At 42.4% G+C, this 10430-nt stretch overlaps 1 pseudogene; it reads left to right on the top strand.

The window, feature by feature from the left end:
- Positions 1-9579: 9579 nt before the first annotated feature.
- LOC145507472 (small ribosomal subunit protein uS13 pseudogene) lies at positions 9580-10082 on the top strand (annotated as a pseudogene).
- The last annotated feature ends 348 nt before the right edge of the window (positions 10083-10430 follow it).

Raw genomic sequence — 10430 nt, 5'->3', positions numbered from 1 at the left:
TGGGTCTGCAGTGTGTCCCCTCCCTCTACCCACACTGCACTCACTGGCTCTGATTTCATAATGACCATTCCATTGCTGGTAGGTTAGCACTAATTAAAATATAGAATATCTGAAAGGTACCAGCCCCTTTTATCCTCTGGCAAATTCCACTTACTTAGCTCACAGCTTTGTCTGGCCAGCAAAGAGCTCTATGAAATCTAATCCACTACGATGCTAGTCATCACTTTCTTTTAGATATATAGCCTACACTGTATCTTACCCCAACAGTTGGAAATGATATAAAATGACCCTCTGATAAGCATCAGAAACCAGTTGCTTCTCACTACTAATCATCTGTTTTTGGAACTAACTGCAAAGCCAGCATATGCTCAGTCATAGCTCTGACTCTTTCAAACAATGTCTGCTGATCTTTCATTTTTCCCCATCGCTTGATTCGCTTTCTTGTCCATCCTCTCCCCTACCCATCACTTTAGCCCTAAGGAAAAAACACAGGATTGTTTTTCTTTTTTCCACCCCCTCCCCACACCAAATCTCACCCCTGTAGAATAGCAAACCACATCTTACCTATGTGGAATGCAGAAGAAATGTTTTCCTTTTGATATTAAAGAGTCCTCCCACCAATTAAGTAAACACTGGCCACACCGCAGAGCTAGTATGTTATTGCAGAGCACAGGAGAGCAGAGGTTTTTTTTTGAGACTTATGTCAAAAGGAACCTCAGGTTTTGGCCTCAACTCCAGGAAAGAGATGAAAACATCATGCACATGTCAGAATGCCAACTGCGACTGTATGCACGGATTGCTACGGTGTCAGAGGACATGATGGAACAATAGGATCCTCTTTACAAATAGCTTGTGGGGTTCCCTCTCCTCCTCCCAAGCAGGAACCAGGCTGAGATCAAACACTCTGTTCTGGGAGGTTCCACTCCATCAACAACGGGCTGACTTTTGAACGGTGTTGTCAACAGGGCATCTTCACAGTCCAGTGCTTCGGGAATTGCTAAACAAAAGGCAGAGGGCCAGACTATGCCACAGGGACCAGCCAAGCTCATATCTCTCCCAAATTCTTAGAGTTGTGACATTCTCAACCAGAATATGAAACAAGAAGTTGGAACCAGGGAACATTGAAATGATTCTTTTCAGCACACCTGCATTTCAATACAGACAAATTGTGATTATTTAAGATGAAGCTTCAACATTCAGAAATGCATCACTGAGCTGATGTGGTCCATTCCAAGGTTTCACAGAGGGAATGTACCAAGCTGCTCCCATTCTGTGTTTGATTTGCCTAATGGTAATAGGAGAGTCATTTCAATTCTCTTTCTACATTTCCCCATCCCTTAAAAAAGAAACAATTTCAGTTCTTCAATAGAGCATTTAAGAGGACTAAAAAATAATAAGGTCCCCATGTGAAAAGTCCCCCAGTATAGCCATAAGGAGTGAGCCAATTATTAATAAAAACACTCCAACCAAGGTTTCCATCTTTCTCTTGATTCTGAGTATGTGGTTACTTTTGTCCATGGCATCCTCGGGCAAGTTAATTTTATTAAGAACATTTTTAGAAAGTTAGAATGTCAGAAGTTGACACTGCTCTCTTTCCAGCCCTCTATTCTTGGTAACATCATGAAATATCGGCTGGCCCCAAAAGTGAGTTGCACCTTTTTTCAATCTAACAGCCATTCTGTGGATAGCATTTGTTTTCCATTGCTGCCAAGGAGACAATCTGGCTCTCATTTCCTTTGAAGAAGAGCCCATTATGATGAGTCAGGTCTACAGTGGGAATAATTAGGTCAAATAAATGAGCCCTTCCAGCTGCCTGTGGCATCACTCAACACCCCCATGTTGCAGATAAAGGAGACAACACTGAAGCAAAAGCAGAGTTTATCTCTTGTGAGTCCCCCTTATCTCTGGCCCAAGGGATGTTATCAAAATGTACACAAGGTAATTACGGCTCCTCTCTTTGCATCTGGAGAAGTCAAAACCGGTCCATAGAATTGTGTGGTGGTCCCAATGCCTGTCCACTCTATGAGAGACGGCTCCTGTCCCAGCTGGCAGGCTCAAGACAGTCTCTGCCTTGTGTCATATTTGCCCCTGTGATCTCCCAGTCACCTTATCCTGGGCTGTCATGTCCACTGGCAAGAGAAAAAGAAATTCAAGGAGGTGGGAGTCATATGCTAGCTCTTGTTACTATGCAATCGAAGCTGATATCTGCAGCTCATCCTTCAAGCGAGACTCTCCGGTAGTTTGTTCAACATCTCATACACACAGGAGGAGACTAGGGTCAAATTAGAGATGCCAACCTACTACCCAGATCGAAGAGCTCCCCTCCCCTGCGGAAAGTGGCGGATACAGAGAGAAACTATTATCAAATAAGCTAGCCTTTCTTTCAAGAGTTTCATTACTCAGAAAAAGAATCTTTAGTTTTGTTTCTTTCTAATCTTTTTTTTTCTACTTTATTAAAACATTCAGAAATTACTATAACATAAGAGCTCTCAAAAGTCACAACATCAACTTAGGATTTCATCCCTGATGTTGACATAGGTCACGGACCTCATCCAAGGGCTAAAGATGCATCTCACTCTACATCAGGCTGACCAAACCAGATGGTCGTTCCAAACAATATGCTGTCTTAAAGATGCTTCCACTCACTTGTTAAACCGAAACCACCATCTGAAGGCTCTCATGCAAGTGGATTCTCTTGAGTTGTAGTTGCTTTGTTTCCCCCAAGGGTTCCATTGGTTTGGGTTATTCCAGCAGCACAGGAAATAAGAAATCTCCTGTCTTTTAAAAATTAAAAATTAGAGAAATTTGGCTTACATTGAAGTAATAGGTAGGAACCAAAACACTGCTCACCAGTCCTTCCTTCAAGTTGTATACAGTAATTGCTACAACTCACACTTGATGCCCGAGTAGAACTTTGGGAAGGAGGGAACAACCATGAACCTCAACAATAAGCACATTTTCAATGATTCTGGGATAATAAACTGTCAAACAAAATTTATCAGAAAATGTCTTTCACACACTCATTAATTAATTTAAATGTTTATTATATGGGCTTCCTTGGTGGCTCAGACAGTAAAGAATTGCCTTCAGTGCAGGAGACCTGGGTTTGATCCCTGGGTTAGGAAGATCCCCTGGAGAAGGAAATGGCAACCTACTCCAGTATTCTCGCCTGGGAATTCCATGGACAGAGGAGCCTGGTAGGCAATGGTCCATAGGGTCCCAAAGAGTTGGACATGCCTGAGGGACTAACATTTGAATCCACTACATTATTTATTATATATTTAGTGTATTAGTTATAGCCAACTCAATCATTAGTATATCTGTTTCTGACATTGAATTTATTAATTATAGTAATTAATTAATTACTGAGTAACTGCGCGACACAAGGCACTTTTCTTTCCCTGCTCCACCTGCAGATGTGAGCACCAGCCCTGCTGTCTGTCTGTTGTACAGTAAACCCTGAAGCCAGGCAGCCTCTTCTCCTCAGGCTCCAGGATAATTCACAAGTATGGGAGGTGAGGAAGGTTTGCCTTGGGAGACTCAGTGTAAAATGGCAATGCTGACTGACAGTTCAGCTCCTACAGGAATGCCCCCCCAGTTCTAATTTCCTCCGACATTGGCTGTGGGTTTACCCGGGGGAAAAGGACATCATAGCCCCAAACTAAGAACAGTTAAAATTTTTAATATCTTTATAGCCTTTAAACAATTGTATTCACTCGTCTTACTCTAACCTAACTTCCTCTCCTAGGATGTGCCCTCTCCTAACTTGTAAGAAATGCTGGCATCATCACACCTTCGACTTGTGATTCCAGCACTTCCATTTCATGAGCAAAGAACAACTGTTCCCAAATGAAGCCGTATTTCACCTCCCTCAGGAGGCTGGATCCAAGCACAGTACACATTGAGAAGAGTGAATAGATGTGGGGAAGGAAGGAAGGAAGATCCCTTCACTGGGGCAGAGAAATGACTTCAGGTCCCCTGTGGAGGAATACAGCTAGATTGGCTCTGACAGCAAAAGCTGGAGAAACGGCTTGTTTCTCTCGTGCACCAAGTCCAGTATGTGTTTGGGGTCAAGGGCAGGAGTGGATATGCTCATACCTGCGGTCACTGAAGCCCAGAGCTGTGCTCAGTAAGGCAAGGATAGGGAAGCCAAGGTCTAGCAGGACCTGTTAATTCATATGAGTGTTGCCCTAGTTGGCTGGACTGGAAATGAATTCACAGCAGAGTGGCCTCATGGCCCCTGCTATTATAATCAGGGCAAGAACTGCAAAGAATTTTAAGCTGAAACTCCAATACTTTGGCCACCTGATGGAAAGAACTGACTCACTGGAAAAGACCCTGATGTTGGGAAAGATTGAAGGCAGGAGGAGGAAGGGACGACAGAAGATGAGATGGTTGGATGGCATCACCGACTCGATGGACATGAGTTTGAGTCAACTCCAGGAGTTGGTGATGGACAGGGAAGCCTGGCGTGCTGCAGTCCACGGGGTCACAAAGAGTCAGACATGACTATGTGACTGAACTGAACTGAGTATAAATGGAACAAAATTTTCCAATACAATTTTCTCCTCTTATTTCCCTATTCTGTATCTTTGATCTATGATTGAAAGGATATGAAGATCGTGTACCACCGTACAGAATAGAAGAAGGAAAACCTGTGATCTGAAACATTCTCGAGTGAGAAAAGGGACCGGAGAGATCTCGAAAACCACGACAGCCATTTTGCGCTTTTCTTCATTTCTCTCATACTCTCTCCAAAATTTCTCCCCAGGACAAAGTAAACAAGGTGGTGATTTGGGAGTGCATGTTTTTACTGGCATGGAAAGGAAAAGAAAGATGTCAAAAGAAAGCAGAATGAACCCCCCTTTCCACCCGAAGTAGGACAAGACCCATGGCCGCTGTCACTTGCCCTGAAGCACCAGCTTGGGGTGGAGCTGGGTGTTGCCGATAAGGTCTCAGCAACTCCCCTGTTTGCAGGATCTGAAATTCCTTTGCCTGACAATGGATGGATAAGTTATCTTTTGTGAGACAAGAATGGGTGACCTTTTCCCCCTGAATTCCCATCTTGGGGCCCAGGGAAGAGAGCTTAGGATCCCTTCTATTGGCCTTCACACCGTGGGAAAGAGGACCCAGACTTTAAATGCTTGAAAAATGCCCTGGAACAGCTTTGAAAATCATTCAGCGTGAGCGATTGCCCCCTGATCAAATGTCTAAGTTGTATCGCGACAGGAATGCCTCTCAGGTCGTTGACCCCAGCCCCAGACATAGAGCCTGTTCTTTTTGTCAGTAGATTCATGCCGCTTGTCTCCTTTCTGAAACCACTTTCTAAAGTATTAGCTGGTGAAGTCAGTTTCCTAGGAGAATCCATCATGTGTCTCTAGCAGATACTTCCCCTCCTTGCAATCCATTAGGTAAATTTAAAGAACAAATCAGGCCACTCCCACTCCCATCTCCAACTCACCACTTAAATCATGCTATTTTGTCAGGGGGTTTGAAGCCAAGCTTTCAAATCAGAGTCCTCCAACCATGAGTCTATAACTCACGAGAACAATCACTGAACAACTGTCTCTTCAGTTTCTCCCATCTGGTATCTGCTCCCTTGTGAACGGGGTGCCCACCAGCAGGAAGGGTTCGAGTTAAGGTAAGTGAAGTCTTGCAAAGAAGGAGGTAAGGAAAGAGCAGCAAAATCAAACCATCCCAGGAGGCAGGGGTTGGTGGAGGGTTTGAAACCCGTCAAGGAGCTCTTTCGATCTGACTGGATTTCTCCCACCTCTCCAGTTTTCTGTACCTGCCACCTTAGAAGCTATAGCCCACCACTCATCAATCAATAGCTAGGAACTTTATTTTTGTTGTTGTTGTTTTTTATTGGAATATAATTGCTTTACAATTTGCGTTAGTTTCTGTTATACAATTGTGTGAATCAGCTACATGTATACATATATCCCCTCCTTCTTGAGCCGCCCTCCCTGCCCCCATCCCACCCCTCCTGGTCATCAGAGAGCGCCAGGCTGATCTCCCTGTCCTATGCTGCAACAGCTGGGGACTTGAGTCAAGTGTCAGTCCCCCGTCAGAATCAGAACAAAACCTATTTTGATTCTGTTGGCATCCACTTCACTGAATGCAGGATCATAACAGCACAGTCTAGTAGAGAAAGCAGAGAGTTCAGAGACAGGCAAGTCACAGCCCACATTTTGCCTCTGCCACTTAGGTCAGTGTGATCAAGGCAGGTTCATCTCTGAGTCTCTGTTTTCTCCTCAGTAACACTGGAATCATTATACTTATCTCATATGACTCAAGTAAGAATAAAAATTTAAAAAAGAATGAAATGATGACAGGAGTTTAACACACTGGGGACAGTGTCATAAAAAAATAACACCTACTTCCCTTCATTCTAGCTGAGACATTGTCATTAACCAGTTCTGACATTTTGACATATCTTGGTTTCTTTATTTATAACAATTGGCAAACAATGTCAATAGCCAGTCCAGTTACTCATAGTGGTTGTAATATTTATGCACCAAACACCAAAACAATAATACATCAAATGATAAAGGCAAGTATTTCCAACAGAAGGGGAAAAGAAAAGTCTGGAAAGAGATAAGAAGTAAATTCACAACTTTAGTAGCACATTCTCTCAGAGAAAGGAGTTTTACTGTAGCTTAATATGTCATTTTAACATCCAGTATAACATTACAGAAGCACATTTTATTGAATTATTGACTCTCAGGGCCATTAAGTCCAAATCCTTATCTGATACCTGAACACCATTTAAAATGCCTTTTACTTTTAATTTACTTTTTAGTGCACTTTTTTAGAAAGGTTATTTAAGGATTCCCTGTGATATACAAAATGGCCACAACCAAAAATAAGAGGTTAGAAGTGATAAAGAGAGGTCATCTTAAGAGAATCCTCTTCATTCTTACGTGTTGAGCTGTAGCAGGGTACATACCCTATAACTCTTCCAAAGAAATGAGGTGGAAGAAACTTACAAATCTAAATCTACTGGTTGCTCCCTGGGGGGCCTGGGCTTCTCTGGCAGCTCAGATGGTAGAGTCTGCCTGCATTGCAGGAGACCTGGGTTTGATCCCTGGGTCAGAAAGATCCCCTGGAGAAAGAAATGGCAACTCACTCCAGTATTCTTGCCTGGAAAATTCCTTCGACCAAGGAGCCTGGTGGACAACACCCCATGGGGTTGAAAAGAGTCAGACTTGACTGAGTGACTAACACAAACACACCCTAGGGGCTCAAGGCAACAGATTATGGAATGAAAGGCAAAATTCACTTTCTAGTTTCTCTAGTATTCCTGAAAGTGTGGTGCACAGCCCCAAAGATATCTAAATCCTCTAGGGAAGGTTGGGTGATGATGGTGATATTGAAAATAGGGCTTTGGGACTTCCCTGGTGGTCCAGTGGTTAAGAATCTGCCTGCCAGTGCAGGGGACATGGGTTGGATCCCTGGTCTAGAAGACTGCCCCACTCCATGGGGCAACTAAGCCTGCACACCACAACCACTGAGCCTGCGTGCCACAACTAAAACCCATGCAGCCAAAGAAAGAAAGAAAGAAGAAAAACAGAAAATGGGGCTCCATCCCAGAACTCCTGAGCAGAATCTTTGAAGATGGTACTGCAGTTGGCTTTTTTCACAAAAATTTGCATTTCTTGTAAATTCCGAGTATGAAACCATATTTGTAATATGTGAAAGAAAGTGAAAAGGCAAAGCAATTTACTCATCATTAAAAACAGGCAAAGAAATTATATATTAATGGAGAGAAAGAGGAAAAGCAGGAAGCTAGACATCTTAATGTGCTTATATGTAAACATGATTCATTTAGAAAATGTCTATGTAACTCATTTTCAGCTCAACTGTACCTGGGAGAATCTCACTAGAAACATTACCCAGGCTTCTAAAATGACTCTCAAAGTTTAGTCATATTTAAAATAGAAGGGTAGAAGAAGAGAAGATTCATTTGTCTTAATGTATTACTCACTCAAGATTACATTTTTCTTAAGAGTCAAAACAGGAAGTTCTTTAGAGAAAGAAAACTCAGTGGAAAAAAAGACAGTTTTGTTTTGTTGGGTATGACCAACAAAATTTTAGAAACCTGGTTAAGTTGCATTCAGTCACATGAGGATAAATTCTTCAGAAAGATTCTCAGGAGAATTGTTTAACTTAACGTTATAAACAAACAAACAAAAAAATCTTAAATTTCCAGGAATAAGAAACAGCACCCTCTTCCAGTTCATTGAGAGACGTGGAAAGTGTGACTAATATTTACCAAAGGCTAAGTTCCTCCTAGTCATTCTATTCTAACTAAAGCTCCTAAGAATCTAACTGTAAAATCTTATCACAAGTTAAAATATTTTGAAATAAAAAGAGCAAAACAGTAATAGAGAAAAAAATCAAACTCATGAAATAGAGTCTGTAATTTCACCTTGGTCATGAGACCGTGTAACCTGATACTTATCAACATTCTCCTTTCACTTTCCTTATTTCCATATCTTTTTATTCATAAATAGGTAGATATTAATAGATGCATGCTAAGTCACTTCAGTCATGTCCCGCTCTTTGCAACCCTATGGACTGTAGCCCACCAGGCTCCTCTGTCCATGGGATTCTCCAGGCAAGAATACTGGAGTGCCCTCCTCCAGAGGATCTTCCTGACCCAGGGACTGAACTTGCATCTCTTACACATCCTGCATTGGCAGATGAGTTCTTTACCACAGGTGCCACCTGGGAAGCCAAGTATTAATAGATAGATAGATGTTAACAGATAGATAGATAGATAAAAGGTAGGGAGAGATAATCACATGTCATATACCTATAATCAAACTGAAGAGATTGTGTAAAATAATGAGATTAAAGTTAAAGATATACTAAGCATTACAGGATTCTTAAAAATTAAAGATAATGCTAACTGGGGTGATCAAAGAAGATTTCATAAAAATTTTAAAGAGTCTTGATAAGAAGTGTGGAGTTCAATAAACAGGGATAAATAAGAATGGACATAACAAAAAAGCAAGAATATGAGCAAAAACATGAAGGTCAAAATTAAAGAGGGACATGGCTCTCTTGCTGCTTTTTCTCCACTCATGTTACCAATCTCCATGTCTTATCTATTAGACTCCTTCAGTGTATCTTCCTTCTTTGCTTTATATTCAATTCCCTTTACCATTTTCCCCACATGGACCTTCAGTGCTTTTCTCCACCTAGGCTACAGTGATGATCTTCCACTCATTTTTCCTCTTCGGATTAATTCACGTACTGCTTTGTTAAACACATGACAAACATGATTGAGCTCCCAACACCTACTGAATGAAACCCTAAATCCCTACCCTAATATTTAATGTCCCAATTCATCATTCTAGTTTTGGGTTTCAAAATTTCTCTTAATTTGGATACACAGAAGTCAAGGAACAAGTGAAGAAGTCAAGTCACAAGAGGACTGAGAACCAACTAAGAAAGTCATGTGTGACTTTGGAGAGTCCAGTCTCAACAGAGTGATGCTATGGAACCCCAGTAAGTATGAAAAAGCTAAAGCCTAAAGGGGAGCTGAAGAGGTCCTCCACTGGGACCTCCACCATGCCTCTAGTAATCCCTGAGAAGTTACAGCACATTTTGTGAGTACTCAAGACCAGCATCAATGGGCAGTGGGAAACAGCCTGTGTCATCACTCCAGTGAAGGGCATGGAGCACAGATATGCTCATGCGGTGTTGAGGAAAGCAGACATCAAGCTCACCGTGAGGGCGGGAGAGTTCACAGAGAATGAGAGGGGATGTGTGATCACCACCATGTAGAATCTACACCAATACAAGATGCCAGACTGGTTCTTAAATGGACAGAAGGACGTGAAGGATAGAAAATACAGTCATGTCCTGGCCAACAGTCTAGACAACAAGCTCTGTGAAGACCTGGAGCAACTGAAGAAGATTTGGGCCCACAGAGGGCTTCCTGCTTCTGGGGACCTCGTGTCTGAGGCTGACACACCCGGACCCTGGGCTACTGTGGCGGCACCACGGATGTGTCCAAGAAGAAACAAATGCGAGGCCTTTGTTTGTTAAAAAGGCAGAGGATGGGGAGCTGAAGAGCTGACGATAGCTAGTGGACATAATTTAAGGGGGAAATTAGCCCCCAAAGGTGATAGGCTGTTACAGTAGGGGAGTCAGAAATAACAAGAAGTGGCTTCTTGCTGGAGTTGGTAGTAGAAGATGGTGGCGGTTGTGTTTCTGTGAGTGTTGGGCTGGATCGGAAGAGAGGAAATAGAGTCTCCGAGTCCCTTATCCAAAATCAAAGCAAAGAGAGGTGCTCACCCACAACCAGGGAAAAATGAGGAACAAGTCAAAGGCTCTCACCAAGCCAACCATCTGCACAGAAATCATGAAAACATTTTTAAGAACCACAGCTTTGAGTAGAAAATTTACTTCAGCATATT

Source organism: Giraffa tippelskirchi, chromosome 5 (genome assembly GCF_054371585.1).
Source record: "Giraffa tippelskirchi isolate mGirTip1 chromosome 5, T2T-mGirTip1v1.2.pri, whole genome shotgun sequence".
Taxonomy (NCBI): Eukaryota; Metazoa; Chordata; class Mammalia; order Artiodactyla; family Giraffidae; genus Giraffa; species Giraffa tippelskirchi.
This window is presented reverse-complemented; position numbering and strand designations above follow the sequence as displayed.